The following is a 23,895-nucleotide window of genomic DNA, read 5'->3' on the forward strand; positions in this document are numbered from 1 at the left end:
TAATGCCGCAATCAGTGACCTAGTATAAAAAATCATAAAAAATCAAATACACAAGTGAGGTCAAAAAGGTCCATATTTTAGATACCTATATTAAAACAAAGCATAATAATAGTATTCACTTGACCAGAGAGGTCAATGGCAGTTCACTGCAGAAGAGGATCATGCACCCCAACCCCTATTTTATACCTGCATTTTTCACATCCAAATGCCATTTTTGACAGCATGTGGTGCTCACAGTGCAAACGCAAGCCCTTTCCCTGGATGAAAATTTTGAAAAACATTGTCTACTAAATAGTTTGATGCAATTCAGAATAGTTGTCATCCAAGCCGTTTTTGAGATACTCTAGTTGCCTTGAACCCACGTCTTTACTGCTATGGGAGGCTAGCTCTTCTTCCTAGCCAACTATTGGTATTTCACTATCAACATACTGCAGAGCAACTATGGAAGGTGTACATGACTGACATCAATTTCAAGAACAACACCAGCCCAAAACACCTAGTTCACAAATATATCCATATCTATCAATACTAAACAATAATAGCTGAAAAAGTCACACCATAGCCTTAAGTTAAGAAATTTGCCAGGGGCCAATTTACGAAACTGGACCCTGCCACCTTAAGGATTTGGCTGAAAATGGTTTATGTCAAAAGTTGTGTTTATATCACATATTTAGACATTATCTAGTACAGTGGCATAAAGGAAAACTTTTTGTGCACAAAACTGAAAATGGTATTATGCTTTTAAAAAAGTTACCTCTTTGCGGCAAAAAACACTGCATTATTTACATTGTGAATTATGACTGACTGCATTTCTTGAAAGATTTCAAATTGTTTCCAACCTACAATGCTCTTGGTCTTTGTTTACCGCCATAGCATCAGTACAAAATCAAAATTCCTTTACAATGTTTCATGAATGTCAAGAAGAGATCTGGAAGTTATAAATTTTAGGAGGGAATAACAGAAATGATATGTTAGGTGTCAGTGACAGAAGTGAAAAGTTTCTCTAAACTCTTCTAGCAAACTTAAAGAAATCACACATTTAAGTAAATCATGTGCTTTAGAAGTACTCTTAGACTGATATAAAAGAAGTGGTTCCTAACTTTTCATTATCATTCTGGAGATGCTAATAGTGACATCAGTGTTGTGTCAGTGAATATTGGGGGGGGGTAATCGCAACACAAGTCTAGCTAGTCTGGAAAAGTCAAAGTTTAATCAATTAACATTAGACAATGCTGGAATATTGATATACTGATGTGTAGGACCCTAAAACTTACAAAGAGTGACATATCAAATAAATTCATTGATACATAGCCAATGAAATTGACCATAACTATACAAATTACTCAATACAGTTTAACAGAGAAATTTCTTCTCAGCCACCAATTTACTTACAACTGACTTTAATGTTTTCTGGAGTTTACAAAATCATAGTAAATAATAAGATAAGGTATAGAACAAATATTAATAGTGTAAAATCCAGTTCAAGATAAAAAGCATATCACCGGCTTGGCTTTTGATAAGCACATACCATAAAACAACTCCTGCAGAAGCTAAGTCTGTCTGTCAAAGTCACTCTCTTGTGCACTTAGATCAGAATGAGTATCTGGATGAGATTGAAGCTATTGTTTCTTTCAGCATGACTAACCGATTAATCCTAATCTCTTACTATGCAAACTGACACCTGCAAAAAGAAAAGAAACAAGTGATATTGATGTACTTTTAACATTCAGTGAAAACATAAGACTTTCAGAGGAGAAACTGTATGTGCATTGTCAAACCCATGAAGCTGCCACCTAATTTTAAGCTTTTCCCCCTTTGTTAACTGAACCTAGAAATTTCAAGATATATACATAACATTGAAACATTTTCTATTATCACCCAAGTGTGAGATATGAATCTCTTATGTCAACTTCAGAGTGGGGTCATGAAGGTAGAAACTAAGTCGGTGTGCTAAAACTTTCATTCTTCTCACCAAAATACAGCAAGTAATATGCCATATGCATCATTATTTCTAAGACCGTTCCACTGGTGACATTCCATATTCACAACAGTATGTTTATGTATGATTCCTCTGAATTCTATCTGCTCCTGTGGAGTTAAATTACTTTAAAGAATACATGTTGACATGCTATGCAATTGTTTAGGTGTGTCTGTATTGAAATGTGAATATTATTCATAAAAATAGAGGTGCAAAACCTTGACAGCTACAGAAAGTGGAAGACAATACATTATGGTTACCATTTTGTTCCCATATTTAGAAAGTTATATCCAAAATATGCTACTTTGTCATGATGTAAACAGTTCTCACATGGAGGTACAAAACACAGTTACCTCCCTCTCCAAAGAACATCACATACAACACTAAGGAATATATGGAAAAAGGAAGGAGATATAATAAAGCTAATGCATAAAAATTATTTAAATATACACAAAGAAACAGAAAAGTATGATAGATGTGGCTGGCTGCACCATCAAAAAATGATCAATTTTCCTTAAGGGGGCAGGGTCCAGTTTTTATGTACAAATTTAATGCCGCAATCAGTGACCTAGTATAAAAAATCATAAAAAATCAAATACACAAGTGAGGTCAAAAAGGTCCATATTTTAGATACCTATATTAAAACAAAGCATAATAATAGTATTCACTTGACCAGAGAGGTCAATGGCAGTTCACTGCAGAAGAGGATCATGCACCCCAACCCCTATTTTATACCTGCATTTTTCACATCCAAATGCCATTTTTGACAGCATGTGGTGCTCACAGTGCAAACGCAAGCCCTTTCCCTGGATGAAAATTTTGAAAAACATTGTCTACTAAATAGTTTGATGCAATTCAGAATAGTTGTCATCCAAGCCGTTTTTGAGATACTCTAGTTGCCTTGAACCCACGTCTTTACTGCTATGGGAGGCTAGCTCTTCTTCCTAGCCAACTATTGGTATTTCACTATCAACATACTGCAGAGCAACTATGGAAGGTGTACATGACTGACATCAATTTCAAGAACAACACCAGCCCAAAACACCTAGTTCACAAATATATCCATATCTATCAATACTAAACAATAATAGCTGAAAAAGTCACACCATAGCCTTAAGTTAAGAAATTTGCCAGGGGCCAATTTACGAAACTGGACCCTGCCACCTTAAGGATTTGGCTGAAAATGGTTTATGTCAAAAGTTGTGTTTATATCACATATTTAGACATTATCTAGTACAGTGGCATAAAGGAAAACTTTTTGTGCACAAAACTGAAAATGGTATTATGCTTTTAAAAAAGTTACCTCTTTGCGGCAAAAAACACTGCATTATTTACATTGTGAATTATGACTGACTGCATTTCTTGAAAGATTTCAAATTGTTTCCAACCTACAATGCTCTTGGTCTTTGTTTACCGCCATAGCATCAGTACAAAATCAAAATTCCTTTACAATGTTTCATGAATGTCAAGAAGAGATCTGGAAGTTATAAATTTTAGGAGGGAATAACAGAAATGATATGTTAGGTGTCAGTGACAGAAGTGAAAAGTTTCTCTAAACTCTTCTAGCAAACTTAAAGAAATCACACATTTAAGTAAATCATGTGCTTTAGAAGTACTCTTAGACTGATATAAAAGAAGTGGTTCCTAACTTTTCATTATCATTCTGGAGATGCTAATAGTGACATCAGTGTTGTGTCAGTGAATATTGGGGGGGGGGGTAATCGCAACACAAGTCTAGCTAGTCTGGAAAAGTCAAAGTTTAATCAATTAACATTAGACAATGCTGGAATATTGATATACTGATGTGTAGGACCCTAAAACTTACAAAGAGTGACATATCAAATAAATTCATTGATACATAGCCAATGAAATTGACCATAACTATACAAATTACTCAATACAGTTTAACAGAGAAATTTCTTCTCAGCCACCAATTTACTTACAACTGACTTTAATGTTTTCTGGAGTTTACAAAATCATAGTAAATAATAAGATAAGGTATAGAACAAATATTAATAGTGTAAAATCCAGTTCAAGATAAAAAGCATATCACCGGCTTGGCTTTTGATAAGCACATACCATAAAACAACTCCTGCAGAAGCTAAGTCTGTCTGTCAAAGTCACTCTCTTGTGCACTTAGATCAGAATGAGTATCTGGATGAGATTGAAGCTATTGTTTCTTTCAGCATGACTAACCGATTAATCCTAATCTCTTACTATGCAAACTGACACCTGCAAAAAGAAAAGAAACAAGTGATATTGATGTACTTTTAACATTCAGTGAAAACATAAGACTTTCAGAGGAGAAACTGTATGTGCATTGTCAAACCCATGAAGCTGCCACCTAATTTTAAGCTTTTCCCCCTTTGTTAACTGAACCTAGAAATTTCAAGATATATACATAACATTGAAACATTTTCTATTATCACCCAAGTGTGAGATATGAATCTCTTATGTCAACTTCAGAGTGGGGTCATGAAGGTAGAAACTAAGTCGGTGTGCTAAAACTTTCATTCTTCTCACCAAAATACAGCAAGTAATATGCCATATGCATCATTATTTCTAAGACCGTTCCACTGGTGACATTCCATATTCACAACAGTATGTTTATGTATGATTCCTCTGAATTCTATCTGCTCCTGTGGAGTTAAATTACTTTAAAGAATACATGTTGACATGCTATGCAATTGTTTAGGTGTGTCTGTATTGAAATGTGAATATTATTCATAAAAATAGAGGTGCAAAACCTTGACAGCTACAGAAAGTGGAAGACAATACATTATGGTTACCATTTTGTTCCCATATTTAGAAAGTTATATCCAAAATATGCTACTTTGTCATGATGTAAACAGTTCTCACATGGAGGTACAAAACACAGTTACCTCCCTCTCCAAAGAACATCACATACAACACTAAGGAATATATGGAAAAAGGAAGGAGATATAATAAAGCTAATGCATAAAAATTATTTAAATATACACAAAGAAACAGAAAAGTATGATAGATGTGGCTGGCTGCACCATCAAAAAATGATCAATTTTCCTTAAGGGGGCAGGGTCCAGTTTTTATGTACAAATTTAATGCCGCAATCAGTGACCTAGTATAAAAAATCATAAAAAATCAAATACACAAGTGAGGTCAAAAAGGTCCATATTTTAGATACCTATATTAAAACAAAGCATAATAATAGTATTCACTTGACCAGAGAGGTCAATGGCAGTTCACTGCAGAAGAGGATCATGCACCCCAACCCCTATTTTATACCTGCATTTTTCACATCCAAATGCCATTTTTGACAGCATGTGGTGCTCACAGTGCAAACGCAAGCCCTTTCCCTGGATGAAAATTTTGAAAAACATTGTCTACTAAATAGTTTGATGCAATTCAGAATAGTTGTCATCCAAGCCGTTTTTGAGATACTCTAGTTGCCTTGAACCCACGTCTTTACTGCTATGGGAGGCTAGCTCTTCTTCCTAGCCAACTATTGGTATTTCACTATCAACATACTGCAGAGCAACTATGGAAGGTGTACATGACTGACATCAATTTCAAGAACAACACCAGCCCAAAACACCTAGTTCACAAATATATCCATATCTATCAATACTAAACAATAATAGCTGAAAAAGTCACACCATAGCCTTAAGTTAAGAAATTTGCCAGGGGCCAATTTACGAAACTGGACCCTGCCACCTTAAGGATTTGGCTGAAAATGGTTTATGTCAAAAGTTGTGTTTATATCACATATTTAGACATTATCTAGTACAGTGGCATAAAGGAAAACTTTTTGTGCACAAAACTGAAAATGGTATTATGCTTTTAAAAAAGTTACCTCTTTGCGGCAAAAAACACTGCATTATTTACATTGTGAATTATGACTGACTGCATTTCTTGAAAGATTTCAAATTGTTTCCAACCTACAATGCTCTTGGTCTTTGTTTACCGCCATAGCATCAGTACAAAATCAAAATTCCTTTACAATGTTTCATGAATGTCAAGAAGAGATCTGGAAGTTATAAATTTTAGGAGGGAATAACAGAAATGATATGTTAGGTGTCAGTGACAGAAGTGAAAAGTTTCTCTAAACTCTTCTAGCAAACTTAAAGAAATCACACATTTAAGTAAATCATGTGCTTTAGAAGTACTCTTAGACTGATATAAAAGAAGTGGTTCCTAACTTTTCATTATCATTCTGGAGATGCTAATAGTGACATCAGTGTTGTGTCAGTGAATATTGGGGGGGGGTAATCGCAACACAAGTCTAGCTAGTCTGGAAAAGTCAAAGTTTAATCAATTAACATTAGACAATGCTGGAATATTGATATACTGATGTGTAGGACCCTAAAACTTACAAAGAGTGACATATCAAATAAATTCATTGATACATAGCCAATGAAATTGACCATAACTATACAAATTACTCAATACAGTTTAACAGAGAAATTTCTTCTCAGCCACCAATTTACTTACAACTGACTTTAATGTTTTCTGGAGTTTACAAAATCATAGTAAATAATAAGATAAGGTATAGAACAAATATTAATAGTGTAAAATCCAGTTCAAGATAAAAAGCATATCACCGGCTTGGCTTTTGATAAGCACATACCATAAAACAACTCCTGCAGAAGCTAAGTCTGTCTGTCAAAGTCACTCTCTTGTGCACTTAGATCAGAATGAGTATCTGGATGAGATTGAAGCTATTGTTTCTTTCAGCATGACTAACCGATTAATCCTAATCTCTTACTATGCAAACTGACACCTGCAAAAAGAAAAGAAACAAGTGATATTGATGTACTTTTAACATTCAGTGAAAACATAAGACTTTCAGAGGAGAAACTGTATGTGCATTGTCAAACCCATGAAGCTGCCACCTAATTTTAAGCTTTTCCCCCTTTGTTAACTGAACCTAGAAATTTCAAGATATATACATAACATTGAAACATTTTCTATTATCACCCAAGTGTGAGATATGAATCTCTTATGTCAACTTCAGAGTGGGGTCATGAAGGTAGAAACTAAGTCGGTGTGCTAAAACTTTCATTCTTCTCACCAAAATACAGCAAGTAATATGCCATATGCATCATTATTTCTAAGACCGTTCCACTGGTGACATTCCATATTCACAACAGTATGTTTATGTATGATTCCTCTGAATTCTATCTGCTCCTGTGGAGTTAAATTACTTTAAAGAATACATGTTGACATGCTATGCAATTGTTTAGGTGTGTCTGTATTGAAATGTGAATATTATTCATAAAAATAGAGGTGCAAAACCTTGACAGCTACAGAAAGTGGAAGACAATACATTATGGTTACCATTTTGTTCCCATATTTAGAAAGTTATATCCAAAATATGCTACTTTGTCATGATGTAAACAGTTCTCACATGGAGGTACAAAACACAGTTACCTCCCTCTCCAAAGAACATCACATACAACACTAAGGAATATATGGAAAAAGGAAGGAGATATAATAAAGCTAATGCATAAAAATTATTTAAATATACACAAAGAAACAGAAAAGTATGATAGATGTGGCTGGCTGCACCATCAAAAAATGATCAATTTTCCTTAAGGGGGCAGGGTCCAGTTTTTATGTACAAATTTAATGCCGCAATCAGTGACCTAGTATAAAAAATCATAAAAAATCAAATACACAAGTGAGGTCAAAAAGGTCCATATTTTAGATACCTATATTAAAACAAAGCATAATAATAGTATTCACTTGACCAGAGAGGTCAATGGCAGTTCACTGCAGAAGAGGATCATGCACCCCAACCCCTATTTTATACCTGCATTTTTCACATCCAAATGCCATTTTTGACAGCATGTGGTGCTCACAGTGCAAACGCAAGCCCTTTCCCTGGATGAAAATTTTGAAAAACATTGTCTACTAAATAGTTTGATGCAATTCAGAATAGTTGTCATCCAAGCCGTTTTTGAGATACTCTAGTTGCCTTGAACCCACGTCTTTACTGCTATGGGAGGCTAGCTCTTCTTCCTAGCCAACTATTGGTATTTCACTATCAACATACTGCAGAGCAACTATGGAAGGTGTACATGACTGACATCAATTTCAAGAACAACACCAGCCCAAAACACCTAGTTCACAAATATATCCATATCTATCAATACTAAACAATAATAGCTGAAAAAGTCACACCATAGCCTTAAGTTAAGAAATTTGCCAGGGGCCAATTTACGAAACTGGACCCTGCCACCTTAAGGATTTGGCTGAAAATGGTTTATGTCAAAAGTTGTGTTTATATCACATATTTAGACATTATCTAGTACAGTGGCATAAAGGAAAACTTTTTGTGCACAAAACTGAAAATGGTATTATGCTTTTAAAAAAGTTACCTCTTTGCGGCAAAAAACACTGCATTATTTACATTGTGAATTATGACTGACTGCATTTCTTGAAAGATTTCAAATTGTTTCCAACCTACAATGCTCTTGGTCTTTGTTTACCGCCATAGCATCAGTACAAAATCAAAATTCCTTTACAATGTTTCATGAATGTCAAGAAGAGATCTGGAAGTTATAAATTTTAGGAGGGAATAACAGAAATGATATGTTAGGTGTCAGTGACAGAAGTGAAAAGTTTCTCTAAACTCTTCTAGCAAACTTAAAGAAATCACACATTTAAGTAAATCATGTGCTTTAGAAGTACTCTTAGACTGATATAAAAGAAGTGGTTCCTAACTTTTCATTATCATTCTGGAGATGCTAATAGTGACATCAGTGTTGTGTCAGTGAATATTGGGGGGGGGGGGGTAATCGCAACACAAGTCTAGCTAGTCTGGAAAAGTCAAAGTTTAATCAATTAACATTAGACAATGCTGGAATATTGATATACTGATGTGTAGGACCCTAAAACTTACAAAGAGTGACATATCAAATAAATTCATTGATACATAGCCAATGAAATTGACCATAACTATACAAATTACTCAATACAGTTTAACAGAGAAATTTCTTCTCAGCCACCAATTTACTTACAACTGACTTTAATGTTTTCTGGAGTTTACAAAATCATAGTAAATAATAAGATAAGGTATAGAACAAATATTAATAGTGTAAAATCCAGTTCAAGATAAAAAGCATATCACCGGCTTGGCTTTTGATAAGCACATACCATAAAACAACTCCTGCAGAAGCTAAGTCTGTCTGTCAAAGTCACTCTCTTGTGCACTTAGATCAGAATGAGTATCTGGATGAGATTGAAGCTATTGTTTCTTTCAGCATGACTAACCGATTAATCCTAATCTCTTACTATGCAAACTGACACCTGCAAAAAGAAAAGAAACAAGTGATATTGATGTACTTTTAACATTCAGTGAAAACATAAGACTTTCAGAGGAGAAACTGTATGTGCATTGTCAAACCCATGAAGCTGCCACCTAATTTTAAGCTTTTCCCCCTTTGTTAACTGAACCTAGAAATTTCAAGATATATACATAACATTGAAACATTTTCTATTATCACCCAAGTGTGAGATATGAATCTCTTATGTCAACTTCAGAGTGGGGTCATGAAGGTAGAAACTAAGTCGGTGTGCTAAAACTTTCATTCTTCTCACCAAAATACAGCAAGTAATATGCCATATGCATCATTATTTCTAAGACCGTTCCACTGGTGACATTCCATATTCACAACAGTATGTTTATGTATGATTCCTCTGAATTCTATCTGCTCCTGTGGAGTTAAATTACTTTAAAGAATACATGTTGACATGCTATGCAATTGTTTAGGTGTGTCTGTATTGAAATGTGAATATTATTCATAAAAATAGAGGTGCAAAACCTTGACAGCTACAGAAAGTGGAAGACAATACATTATGGTTACCATTTTGTTCCCATATTTAGAAAGTTATATCCAAAATATGCTACTTTGTCATGATGTAAACAGTTCTCACATGGAGGTACAAAACACAGTTACCTCCCTCTCCAAAGAACATCACATACAACACTAAGGAATATATGGAAAAAGGAAGGAGATATAATAAAGCTAATGCATAAAAATTATTTAAATATACACAAAGAAACAGAAAAGTATGATAGATGTGGCTGGCTGCACCATCAAAAAATGATCAATTTTCCTTAAGGGGGCAGGGTCCAGTTTTTATGTACAAATTTAATGCCGCAATCAGTGACCTAGTATAAAAAATCATAAAAAATCAAATACACAAGTGAGGTCAAAAAGGTCCATATTTTAGATACCTATATTAAAACAAAGCATAATAATAGTATTCACTTGACCAGAGAGGTCAATGGCAGTTCACTGCAGAAGAGGATCATGCACCCCAACCCCTATTTTATACCTGCATTTTTCACATCCAAATGCCATTTTTGACAGCATGTGGTGCTCACAGTGCAAACGCAAGCCCTTTCCCTGGATGAAAATTTTGAAAAACATTGTCTACTAAATAGTTTGATGCAATTCAGAATAGTTGTCATCCAAGCCGTTTTTGAGATACTCTAGTTGCCTTGAACCCACGTCTTTACTGCTATGGGAGGCTAGCTCTTCTTCCTAGCCAACTATTGGTATTTCACTATCAACATACTGCAGAGCAACTATGGAAGGTGTACATGACTGACATCAATTTCAAGAACAACACCAGCCCAAAACACCTAGTTCACAAATATATCCATATCTATCAATACTAAACAATAATAGCTGAAAAAGTCACACCATAGCCTTAAGTTAAGAAATTTGCCAGGGGCCAATTTACGAAACTGGACCCTGCCACCTTAAGGATTTGGCTGAAAATGGTTTATGTCAAAAGTTGTGTTTATATCACATATTTAGACATTATCTAGTACAGTGGCATAAAGGAAAACTTTTTGTGCACAAAACTGAAAATGGTATTATGCTTTTAAAAAAGTTACCTCTTTGCGGCAAAAAACACTGCATTATTTACATTGTGAATTATGACTGACTGCATTTCTTGAAAGATTTCAAATTGTTTCCAACCTACAATGCTCTTGGTCTTTGTTTACCGCCATAGCATCAGTACAAAATCAAAATTCCTTTACAATGTTTCATGAATGTCAAGAAGAGATCTGGAAGTTATAAATTTTAGGAGGGAATAACAGAAATGATATGTTAGGTGTCAGTGACAGAAGTGAAAAGTTTCTCTAAACTCTTCTAGCAAACTTAAAGAAATCACACATTTAAGTAAATCATGTGCTTTAGAAGTACTCTTAGACTGATATAAAAGAAGTGGTTCCTAACTTTTCATTATCATTCTGGAGATGCTAATAGTGACATCAGTGTTGTGTCAGTGAATATTGGGGGGGGGTAATCGCAACACAAGTCTAGCTAGTCTGGAAAAGTCAAAGTTTAATCAATTAACATTAGACAATGCTGGAATATTGATATACTGATGTGTAGGACCCTAAAACTTACAAAGAGTGACATATCAAATAAATTCATTGATACATAGCCAATGAAATTGACCATAACTATACAAATTACTCAATACAGTTTAACAGAGAAATTTCTTCTCAGCCACCAATTTACTTACAACTGACTTTAATGTTTTCTGGAGTTTACAAAATCATAGTAAATAATAAGATAAGGTATAGAACAAATATTAATAGTGTAAAATCCAGTTCAAGATAAAAAGCATATCACCGGCTTGGCTTTTGATAAGCACATACCATAAAACAACTCCTGCAGAAGCTAAGTCTGTCTGTCAAAGTCACTCTCTTGTGCACTTAGATCAGAATGAGTATCTGGATGAGATTGAAGCTATTGTTTCTTTCAGCATGACTAACCGATTAATCCTAATCTCTTACTATGCAAACTGACACCTGCAAAAAGAAAAGAAACAAGTGATATTGATGTACTTTTAACATTCAGTGAAAACATAAGACTTTCAGAGGAGAAACTGTATGTGCATTGTCAAACCCATGAAGCTGCCACCTAATTTTAAGCTTTTCCCCCTTTGTTAACTGAACCTAGAAATTTCAAGATATATACATAACATTGAAACATTTTCTATTATCACCCAAGTGTGAGATATGAATCTCTTATGTCAACTTCAGAGTGGGGTCATGAAGGTAGAAACTAAGTCGGTGTGCTAAAACTTTCATTCTTCTCACCAAAATACAGCAAGTAATATGCCATATGCATCATTATTTCTAAGACCGTTCCACTGGTGACATTCCATATTCACAACAGTATGTTTATGTATGATTCCTCTGAATTCTATCTGCTCCTGTGGAGTTAAATTACTTTAAAGAATACATGTTGACATGCTATGCAATTGTTTAGGTGTGTCTGTATTGAAATGTGAATATTATTCATAAAAATAGAGGTGCAAAACCTTGACAGCTACAGAAAGTGGAAGACAATACATTATGGTTACCATTTTGTTCCCATATTTAGAAAGTTATATCCAAAATATGCTACTTTGTCATGATGTAAACAGTTCTCACATGGAGGTACAAAACACAGTTACCTCCCTCTCCAAAGAACATCACATACAACACTAAGGAATATATGGAAAAAGGAAGGAGATATAATAAAGCTAATGCATAAAAATTATTTAAATATACACAAAGAAACAGAAAAGTATGATAGATGTGGCTGGCTGCACCATCAAAAAATGATCAATTTTCCTTAAGGGGGCAGGGTCCAGTTTTTATGTACAAATTTAATGCCGCAATCAGTGACCTAGTATAAAAAATCATAAAAAATCAAATACACAAGTGAGGTCAAAAAGGTCCATATTTTAGATACCTATATTAAAACAAAGCATAATAATAGTATTCACTTGACCAGAGAGGTCAATGGCAGTTCACTGCAGAAGAGGATCATGCACCCCAACCCCTATTTTATACCTGCATTTTTCACATCCAAATGCCATTTTTGACAGCATGTGGTGCTCACAGTGCAAACGCAAGCCCTTTCCCTGGATGAAAATTTTGAAAAACATTGTCTACTAAATAGTTTGATGCAATTCAGAATAGTTGTCATCCAAGCCGTTTTTGAGATACTCTAGTTGCCTTGAACCCACGTCTTTACTGCTATGGGAGGCTAGCTCTTCTTCCTAGCCAACTATTGGTATTTCACTATCAACATACTGCAGAGCAACTATGGAAGGTGTACATGACTGACATCAATTTCAAGAACAACACCAGCCCAAAACACCTAGTTCACAAATATATCCATATCTATCAATACTAAACAATAATAGCTGAAAAAGTCACACCATAGCCTTAAGTTAAGAAATTTGCCAGGGGCCAATTTACGAAACTGGACCCTGCCACCTTAAGGATTTGGCTGAAAATGGTTTATGTCAAAAGTTGTGTTTATATCACATATTTAGACATTATCTAGTACAGTGGCATAAAGGAAAACTTTTTGTGCACAAAACTGAAAATGGTATTATGCTTTTAAAAAAGTTACCTCTTTGCGGCAAAAAACACTGCATTATTTACATTGTGAATTATGACTGACTGCATTTCTTGAAAGATTTCAAATTGTTTCCAACCTACAATGCTCTTGGTCTTTGTTTACCGCCATAGCATCAGTACAAAATCAAAATTCCTTTACAATGTTTCATGAATGTCAAGAAGAGATCTGGAAGTTATAAATTTTAGGAGGGAATAACAGAAATGATATGTTAGGTGTCAGTGACAGAAGTGAAAAGTTTCTCTAAACTCTTCTAGCAAACTTAAAGAAATCACACATTTAAGTAAATCATGTGCTTTAGAAGTACTCTTAGACTGATATAAAAGAAGTGGTTCCTAACTTTTCATTATCATTCTGGAGATGCTAATAGTGACATCAGTGTTGTGTCAGTGAATATTGGGGGGGGGGGGTAATCGCAACACAAGTCTAGCTAGTCTGGAAAAGTCAAAGTTTAATCAATTAACATTAGACAATGCTGGAATATTGATATACTGATGTGTAGGACCCTAAAACTTACAAAGAGTGACATATCAAATAAATTCATTGATACATAGCCAATGAAATTGACCATAACTATACAAATTACTCAATACAGTTTAACAGAGAAATTTCTTCTCAGCCACCAATTTACTTACAACTGACTTTAATGTTTTCTGGAGTTTACAAAATCATAGTAAATAATAAGATAAGGTATAGAACAAATATTAATAGTGTAAAATCCAGTTCAAGATAAAAAGCATATCACCGGCTTGGCTTTTGATAAGCACATACCATAAAACAACTCCTGCAGAAGCTAAGTCTGTCTGTCAAAGTCACTCTCTTGTGCACTTAGATCAGAATGAGTATCTGGATGAGATTGAAGCTATTGTTTCTTTCAGCATGACTAACCGATTAATCCTAATCTCTTACTATGCAAACTGACACCTGCAAAAAGAAAAGAAACAAGTGATATTGATGTACTTTTAACATTCAGTGAAAACATAAGACTTTCAGAGGAGAAACTGTATGTGCATTGTCAAACCCATGAAGCTGCCACCTAATTTTAAGCTTTTCCCCCTTTGTTAACTGAACCTAGAAATTTCAAGATATATACATAACATTGAAACATTTTCTATTATCACCCAAGTGTGAGATATGAATCTCTTATGTCAACTTCAGAGTGGGGTCATGAAGGTAGAAACTAAGTCGGTGTGCTAAAACTTTCATTCTTCTCACCAAAATACAGCAAGTAATATGCCATATGCATCATTATTTCTAAGACCGTTCCACTGGTGACATTCCATATTCACAACAGTATGTTTATGTATGATTCCTCTGAATTCTATCTGCTCCTGTGGAGTTAAATTACTTTAAAGAATACATGTTGACATGCTATGCAATTGTTTAGGTGTGTCTGTATTGAAATGTGAATATTATTCATAAAAATAGAGGTGCAAAACCTTGACAGCTACAGAAAGTGGAAGACAATACATTATGGTTACCATTTTGTTCCCATATTTAGAAAGTTATATCCAAAATATGCTACTTTGTCATGATGTAAACAGTTCTCACATGGAGGTACAAAACACAGTTACCTCCCTCTCCAAAGAACATCACATACAACACTAAGGAATATATGGAAAAAGGAAGGAGATATAATAAAGCTAATGCATAAAAATTATTTAAATATACACAAAGAAACAGAAAAGTATGATAGATGTGGCTGGCTGCACCATCAAAAAATGATCAATTTTCCTTAAGGGGGCAGGGTCCAGTTTTTATGTACAAATTTAATGCCGCAATCAGTGACCTAGTATAAAAAATCATAAAAAATCAAATACACAAGTGAGGTCAAAAAGGTCCATATTTTAGATACCTATATTAAAACAAAGCATAATAATAGTATTCACTTGACCAGAGAGGTCAATGGCAGTTCACTGCAGAAGAGGATCATGCACCCCAACCCCTATTTTATACCTGCATTTTTCACATCCAAATGCCATTTTTGACAGCATGTGGTGCTCACAGTGCAAACGCAAGCCCTTTCCCTGGATGAAAATTTTGAAAAACATTGTCTACTAAATAGTTTGATGCAATTCAGAATAGTTGTCATCCAAGCCGTTTTTGAGATACTCTAGTTGCCTTGAACCCACGTCTTTACTGCTATGGGAGGCTAGCTCTTCTTCCTAGCCAACTATTGGTATTTCACTATCAACATACTGCAGAGCAACTATGGAAGGTGTACATGACTGACATCAATTTCAAGAACAACACCAGCCCAAAACACCTAGTTCACAAATATATCCATATCTATCAATACTAAACAATAATAGCTGAAAAAGTCACACCATAGCCTTAAGTTAAGAAATTTGCCAGGGGCCAATTTACGAAACTGGACCCTGCCACCTTAAGGATTTGGCTGAAAATGGTTTATGTCAAAAGTTGTGTTTATATCACATATTTAGACATTATCTAGTACAGTGGCATAAAGGAAAACTTTTTGTGCACAAAACTGAAAATGGTATTATGCTTTTAAAAAAGTTACCTCTTTGCGGCAAAAAACACTGCATTATTTACATTGTGAATTATGACTGACTGCATTTCTTGAAAGATTTCAAATTGTTTCCAACCTACAATGCTCTTGGTCTTTGTTTACCGCCATAGCATCAGTACAAAATCAAAATTCCTTTACAATGTTTCATGAATGTCAAGAAGAGATCTGGAAGTTATAAATTTTAGGAGGGAATAACAGAAATGATATGTTAGGTGTCAGTGACAGAAGTGAAAAGTTTCTCTAAACTCTTCTAGCAAACTTAAAGAAATCACACATTTAAGTAAATCATGTGCTTTAGAAGTACTCTTAGACTGATATAAAAGAAGTGGTTCCTAACTTTTCATTATCATTCTGGAGATGCTAATAGTGACATCAGTGTTGTGTCAGTGAATATTGGGGGGGGGTAATCGCAACACAAGTCTAGCTAGTCTGGAAAAGTCAAAGTTTAATCAATTAACATTAGACAATGCTGGAATATTGATATACTGATGTGTAGGACCCTAAAACTTACAAAGAGTGACATATCAAATAAATTCATTGATACATAGCCAATGAAATTGACCATAACTATACAAATTACTCAATACAGTTTAACAGAGAAATTTCTTCTCAGCCACCAATTTACTTACAACTGACTTTAATGTTTTCTGGAGTTTACAAAATCATAGTAAATAATAAGATAAGGTATAGAACAAATATTAATAGTGTAAAATCCAGTTCAAGATAAAAAGCATATCACCGGCTTGGCTTTTGATAAGCACATACCATAAAACAACTCCTGCAGAAGCTAAGTCTGTCTGTCAAAGTCACTCTCTTGTGCACTTAGATCAGAATGAGTATCTGGATGAGATTGAAGCTATTGTTTCTTTCAGCATGACTAACCGATTAATCCTAATCTCTTACTATGCAAACTGACACCTGCAAAAAGAAAAGAAACAAGTGATATTGATGTACTTTTAACATTCAGTGAAAACATAAGACTTTCAGAGGAGAAACTGTATGTGCATTGTCAAACCCATGAAGCTGCCACCTAATTTTAAGCTTTTCCCCCTTTGTTAACTGAACCTAGAAATTTCAAGATATATACATAACATTGAAACATTTTCTATTATCACCCAAGTGTGAGATATGAATCTCTTATGTCAACTTCAGAGTGGGGTCATGAAGGTAGAAACTAAGTCGGTGTGCTAAAACTTTCATTCTTCTCACCAAAATACAGCAAGTAATATGCCATATGCATCATTATTTCTAAGACCGTTCCACTGGTGACATTCCATATTCACAACAGTATGTTTATGTATGATTCCTCTGAATTCTATCTGCTCCTGTGGAGTTAAATTACTTTAAAGAATACATGTTGACATGCTATGCAATTGTTTAGGTGTGTCTGTATTGAAATGTGAATATTATTCATAAAAATAGAGGTGCAAAACCTTGACAGCTACAGAAAGTGGAAGACAATACATTATGGTTACCATTTTGTTCCCATATTTAGAAAGTTATATCCAAAATATGCTACTTTGTCATGATGTAAACAGTTCTCACATGGAGGTACAAAACACAGTTACCTCCCTCTCCAAAGAACATCACATACAACACTAAGGAATATATGGAAAAAGGAAGGAGATATAATAAAGCTAATGCATAAAAATTATTTAAATATACACAAAGAAACAGAAAAGTATGATAGATGTGGCTGGCTGCACCATCAAAAAATGATCAATTTTCCTTAAGGGGGCAGGGTCCAGTTTTTATGTACAAATTTAATGCCGCAATCAGTGACCTAGTATAAAAAATCATAAAAAATCAAATACACAAGTGAGGTCAAAAAGGTCCATATTTTAGATACCTATATTAAAACAAAGCATAATAATAGTATTCACTTGACCAGAGAGGTCAATGGCAGTTCACTGCAGAAGAGGATCATGCACCCCAACCCCTATTTTATACCTGCATTTTTCACATCCAAATGCCATTTTTGACAGCATGTGGTGCTCACAGTGCAAACGCAAGCCCTTTCCCTGGATGAAAATTTTGAAAAACATTGTCTACTAAATAGTTTGATGCAATTCAGAATAGTTGTCATCCAAGCCGTTTTTGAGATACTCTAGTTGCCTTGAACCCACGTCTTTACTGCTATGGGAGGCTAGCTCTTCTTCCTAGCCAACTATTGGTATTTCACTATCAACATACTGCAGAGCAACTATGGAAGGTGTACATGACTGACATCAATTTCAAGAACAACACCAGCCCAAAACACCTAGTTCACAAATATATCCATATCTATCAATACTAAACAATAATAGCTGAAAAAGTCACACCATAGCCTTAAGTTAAGAAATTTGCCAGGGGCCAATTTACGAAACTGGACCCTGCCACCTTAAGGATTTGGCTGAAAATGGTTTATGTCAAAAGTTGTGTTTATATCACATATTTAGACATTATCTAGTACAGTGGCATAAAGGAAAACTTTTTGTGCACAAAACTGAAAATGGTATTATGCTTTTAAAAAAGTTACCTCTTTGCGGCAAAAAACACTGCATTATTTACATTGTGAATTATGACTGACTGCATTTCTTGAAAGATTTCAAATTGTTTCCAACCTACAATGCTCTTGGTCTTTGTTTACCGCCATAGCATCAGTACAAAATCAAAATTCCTTTACAATGTTTCATGAATGTCAAGAAGAGATCTGGAAGTTATAAATTTTAGGAGGGAATAACAGAAATGATATGTTAGGTGTCAGTGACAGAAGTGAAAAGTTTCTCTAAACTCTTCTAGCAAACTTAAAGAAATCACACATTTAAGTAAATCATGTGCTTTAGAAGTACTCTTAGACTGATATAAAAGAAGTGGTTCCTAACTTTTCATTATCATTCTGGAGATGCTAATAGTGACATCAGTGTTGTGTCAGTGAATATTGGGGGGGGGGGGGTAATCGCAACACAAGTCTAGCTAGTCTGGAAAAGTCAAAGTTTAATCAATTAACATTAGACAATGCTGGAATATTGATATACTGATGTGTAGGACCCTAAAACTTACAAAGAGTGACATATCAAATAAATTCATTGATACATAGCCAATGAAATTGACCATAACTATACAAATTACTCAATACAGTTTAACAGAGAAATTTCTTCTCAGCCACCAATTTACTTACAACTGACTTTAATGTTTTCTGGAGTTTACAAAATCATAGTAAATAATAAGATAAGGTATAGAACAAATATTAATAGTGTAAAATCCAGTTCAAGATAAAAAGCATATCACCGGCTTGGCTTTTGATAAGCACATACCATAAAACAACTCCTGCAGAAGCTAAGTCTGTCTGTCAAAGTCACTCTCTTGTGCACTTAGATCAGAATGAGTATCTGGATGAGATTGAAGCTATTGTTTCTTTCAGCATGACTAACCGATTAATCCTAATCTCTTACTATGCAAACTGACACCTGCAAAAAGAAAAGAAACAAGTGATATTGATGTACTTTTAACATTCAGTGAAAACATAAGACTTTCAGAGGAGAAACTGTATGTGCATTGTCAAACCCATGAAGCTGCCACCTAATTTTAAGCTTTTCCCCCTTTGTTAACTGAACCTAGAAATTTCAAGATATATACATAACATTGAAACATTTTCTATTATCACCCAAGTGTGAGATATGAATCTCTTATGTCAACTTCAGAGTGGGGTCATGAAGGTAGAAACTAAGTCGGTGTGCTAAAACTTTCATTCTTCTCACCAAAATACAGCAAGTAATATGCCATATGCATCATTATTTCTAAGACCGTTCCACTGGTGACATTCCATATTCACAACAGTATGTTTATGTATGATTCCTCTGAATTCTATCTGCTCCTGTGGAGTTAAATTACTTTAAAGAATACATGTTGACATGCTATGCAATTGTTTAGGTGTGTCTGTATTGAAATGTGAATATTATTCATAAAAATAGAGGTGCAAAACCTTGACAGCTACAGAAAGTGGAAGACAATACATTATGGTTACCATTTTGTTCCCATATTTAGAAAGTTATATCCAAAATATGCTACTTTGTCATGATGTAAACAGTTCTCACATGGAGGTACAAAACACAGTTACCTCCCTCTCCAAAGAACATCACATACAACACTAAGGAATATATGGAAAAAGGAAGGAGATATAATAAAGCTAATGCATAAAAATTATTTAAATATACACAAAGAAACAGAAAAGTATGATAGATGTGGCTGGCTGCACCATCAAAAAATGATCAATTTTCCTTAAGGGGGCAGGGTCCAGTTTTTATGTACAAATTTAATGCCGCAATCAGTGACCTAGTATAAAAAATCATAAAAAATCAAATACACAAGTGAGGTCAAAAAGGTCCATATTTTAGATACCTATATTAAAACAAAGCATAATAATAGTATTCACTTGACCAGAGAGGTCAATGGCAGTTCACTGCAGAAGAGGATCATGCACCCCAACCCCTATTTTATACCTGCATTTTTCACATCCAAATGCCATTTTTGACAGCATGTGGTGCTCACAGTGCAAACGCAAGCCCTTTCCCTGGATGAAAATTTTGAAAAACATTGTCTACTAAATAGTTTGATGCAATTCAGAATAGTTGTCATCCAAGCCGTTTTTGAGATACTCTAGTTGCCTTGAACCCACGTCTTTACTGCTATGGGAGGCTAGCTCTTCTTCCTAGCCAACTATTGGTATTTCACTATCAACATACTGCAGAGCAACTATGGAAGGTGTACATGACTGACATCAATTTCAAGAACAACACCAGCCCAAAACACCTAGTTCACAAATATATCCATATCTATCAATACTAAACAATAATAGCTGAAAAAGTCACACCATAGCCTTAAGTTAAGAAATTTGCCAGGGGCCAATTACGAAACTGGACCCTGCCACCTTAGTATAGCGGAGGGCAATACAGTGAGCATACTAAGCAGGGAACCAGACTAGGAGTATCTTTAGTCTCGTTGGCGTTGTGTAAGTATGGGATCGGCTGTTAAGCATCAAACGCGCAGAGGATGACGCAGTCGGATTAGAAATGATAAATCAATGAATGAACAGAGTAAGTTCTCTATATTTTCAAACTTGTAGAGTAGTCCTACCTGTAAGACCCGACGCTGATATTTATGTTGTGGGCACCTCAACAAAATCAAAATGTGCTGTCTTACATGTAGGACTAACTTGTGGGGAGTTACGAAACACCCAAATCCACTCAAATCCACACCAAATCCACATAATAGTGCATTCTTTCGACTTTAATCTCCACTCAATTAATAAAGATACATAGATTATATCAACCCGTGTTGTTGAAAGGTTGAGCGTGACCTTAGAATAGATATTTTGTTGAACATGTGGCTCTGATTTTGTATAGAAATAGAACAGTGAAGAATTAAAGCATATAATTAAAACTATACAACAGTATATAATATGTGTATGTATCTTATTAAGTACGCCTTCATGCCTGCCTATACGAACGTCTTCCATACTGGCAAATAATTCAGATCAATCTTAAACAACCACCGAATTTGACAAATATGATACCAATTTATAGGTTTCTCGTCAGTCTAAATAGACCTAACCCAATAGAACTGTGTAAAACTGCACAACAAAAAAATATTCGATTTGTGGAAAAAGATTTGTTTTAAATTTTTTTTTTAAAAAATGGGGGAGGGGAGGTACTGTTGCAATTTAGAGATGAGACAACAGACAAAATGTGATTTGGTGTGGATTTGGGTGTTTCGTAACACCGGACTTGTAGTCCTACAGCCACAGTCATTTGATTCTGGGGTAAACTGGGTACACTTAGTACTGATATTAGTACCCCTACGCTTACCTCGTGGACGGGGTACTAACTAGTACTAATATTAGTACCCTTACTCCTACCTCGTAAGTTGAGGCTACGACATCGTAGCTAGGTACTAACATGAGCATATACATGTCAGTGGAGCAAGCCGGTTTTGATTCACACCCGGCGCTCATATTTAATACTGGAAGTATCGCAAATCATTGTAGAAATAGTTGTAAAATCTCATTTACCTTTTTTATCCGATATTTTCGTTTAGATTGCCATATTAGTTAAAATAATGATTGCTTCCATTCTCAGCCTCGTTTGTGTGCCATATAAGGACATTGAGGCCTTATTTGGAAATGTAAACAAATTGCAGTTTATGGCACGGTTTGAGTCAGAAATTTTGTGCATTAAAAGTAAATAAGGTTTATCGGCAACTTTGAAATTTCACCAAGAAGCCATTATTCGCAACTTGATTGATAATATATCGTAGAATTTCCAGATATGGTCTGGGAAGCCTTACATAGAAAAGGGGTCACGGCGAAAGTCTTACATTATCTGTCATAGTGGACATGGTGAGGTTAGTGTAACCTAGCCCTACAATGTAAGACATAGCTCATGTTGTTTTTGTTTTAGTGCAGTGTTTTACTATCCAAATAATGGCCTTAGTATAGCGTGTTCCGATGTCATTGACATAGGAATGAGTATTCAGTTTCTTGAACATCTCACACACTTGGCAGCCTATATTGACACTCTTTCGCTAATTTAAGTGTAATTAATATACTTACTATGCTGTCCTTATCATGGTGGAATGAATATATGATACTAGCAAATGGACACATTTTCACATTCCGTTGACATACATTTGAATTTGTTGCAATGTGATGGTAGTCGAGGTATGCCAAGGTAAATACATGTTGGGGATGTTTCTTGAACAAAACAAACCGTTGCTTACAGTCCCTGAAAAATGTTAGTCGTCATCAAAACACACTACACAGCGCCATTAGTTAGGTTGAAAAATATGGTCACTGTAAAAAAGCCTTGAAATGTCTTATTTTACTCAACTTTTGTATAGTACTTGTGGAATTTCAGGGGAAGTAATATTTGGTCTATTGGGAATCCCAGGTTTGGAATTTCACAGAATTGTTCCTCATATATAGAACATTTAAAATAGGTTAAAGTTTAATTTATGATGCAAATATTCCACAGAAAGTTGTAGAAATTATTAGTATTAATATTTTTATTACTATTGCTTGATCTATCCAGCTTGCTCAGGTTCAGTATTACATGTACCATATCTATTCATCGCATGATGGGTATTATAATTTTAACTTGACATTGTTTATAGATTGATTGAGTGACTTATTACATAATATGTTAATGTCCAGGTCCAACAGGATTAGAGCTGCACCGTGTGTATGATACAGAACACCACTAAAAGCATCTGTGCTTGTGTTGTATGATTTGGATTTTTAACGTAGCTTAAGCAATTTTGTGAATATCACTATGATGTCTGCAGTGTGGCAGTTTATAGTGATGTCTAGTACTGGGGCATCATGCCTCAGACATTTATAATGATGTCTACCGCAGACACGTAGCATCATGTCCCAACCAATCACATTATCCTGACTCAAGGCCTACCAGTCCTAGCACTAACCCCTTAATGATGAGTGCCAAGTGAGGCAGCTGCTAGTACCATTCTTTTAGTCTTTGGTTTGACTTGGCCAGGGTTCGAACCAGCGACCTCCTGCATCAGAGACAGAAACTCTTACCACTTAGGCCACCAGAGTGGTCACCATTGAAAGCAGACAGTTTACTAATATCTCTTTATCAGATCAAACATGTTTGTTTGTTTTTCTTGGTTTAATGTCATTTCTCCATGGAAGATAGGCTATACATGGCAGCAAGTACATCTGGTGGAGGAAGAATCTGGAGAAAACCCAGGTAAGAACCACCAACCTATGGGAAGCTACTGTCAGTGTTCTCACACTGACATTGGCTGAGCCCGAGACTCGAATCCTCATGGACAAAGGTGCGAGGGCAGTAATCAGCAAAGTCTTGTAAAGTTTTTTTTTCCTGACAGTTCATCATTTCTTGAATACATGTAATACAATAGTATTCACAACAAATTCAACTGACTTTCTTTCCACACTACAGATA

At 35.0% G+C, this 23,895-nt stretch overlaps 1 long non-coding RNA gene across 1 annotated transcript; it reads right to left on the reverse strand.

Moving 5' to 3' along the window:
- Positions 1 to 1,289: 1,289 nt before the first annotated feature.
- Positions 1,290 to 19,497, reverse strand: LOC149793675 (uncharacterized). Its single transcript, XR_016422867.1, has 8 exons — positions 19,231 to 19,497; positions 16,700 to 16,852; positions 14,173 to 14,325; positions 11,643 to 11,795; positions 9,116 to 9,268; positions 6,585 to 6,737; positions 4,058 to 4,210; positions 1,290 to 1,681 (listed from the first exon to the last, which is right to left on the reverse strand). It is a non-coding gene; the product is annotated as an uncharacterized LOC149793675 (long non-coding RNA).
- Between the last annotated feature and the right edge of the window lie 4,398 nt (positions 19,498 to 23,895).

Source organism: Sinohyriopsis cumingii, chromosome 8 (assembly GCF_028554795.1).
Source record: "Sinohyriopsis cumingii isolate HCF-2022 chromosome 8, ASM2855479v2, whole genome shotgun sequence".
NCBI lineage: Eukaryota > Metazoa > Mollusca > Bivalvia > Unionida > Unionidae > Sinohyriopsis > Sinohyriopsis cumingii.